This window comes from Kuraishia capsulata, genomic scaffold, assembly GCF_000576695.1.
Source record: "Kuraishia capsulata CBS 1993 genomic scaffold, Kuraishia_capsulata_scaffold_6, whole genome shotgun sequence".
NCBI lineage: Eukaryota > Fungi > Ascomycota > Pichiomycetes > Pichiales > Pichiaceae > Kuraishia > Kuraishia capsulata.
This window is the reverse complement of record NW_019172955.1, coordinates 1,377,600-1,378,385: the sequence shown is the minus strand read 5'-3', so window position 1 is coordinate 1,378,385 and position 786 is coordinate 1,377,600.

The window sequence follows — 786 nt, the reverse complement described above, 5'->3', positions numbered from 1 at the left end:
CATCGGAAAAATTAAATTCACTCATGCGGCACTAAAAGCCGATACAATGCACGCCAATAATAGCCGATGAGTTTGAGATGGGAACAGCGTCTAAGCCAATGTTGACAACCAGCAATATTATTTTGATTCCGAAAAAAGAATTCGCAATAAATCAAGAGAATCCAGACATAACTGATCCAGGTTGAAAATGAACAGACTAACACAGATCCGCCTTTTTGCTCGTGTAAGCAAACAGAGCCAGGAAAGGGTTCTAGTCACCGAGATTTGCAAGCAGACAATCAATATGGTTTTACCTAAACGCAAATGAAGCGTGATACACTTTTCTGCAGGTCAGAATGAGAAAGCGGCAAATATCAGATGTGGATCTTCGTTTTGTTTTGTTCCATTTTGATTGAACTCTGTATTTTCTCAAAATACCAATAATTTGAAAATATGAAATAACGAAAGAAGACTTTGATTGAGAAGGTCTATAAAAGGGAACGGTTAGATTCTCTCTTTATTAGCATTACAACAATCATCAATTTGACTTTGCTGACAGAAAAGAATTTGATACAAAAAGCCCTCTCCACCGTAGGTATTCTATGTCCCAAGTATGAAAGTCGCATGTTTGAAAGAAACGTCAGAGCCAAAGTCAATGGAATAGCTCAGCAAGCCTGGGGACTTTCCTGGGCTAGTTGGATATGGTGAACCACTTATGCTCGCTCTAGCATCATCATTTCCTTCAAATTGAAAGGCTCTTCAAAAAGAAACTCCCAAAGATCTTTAGTATTGAGAAACTCAGTGGGG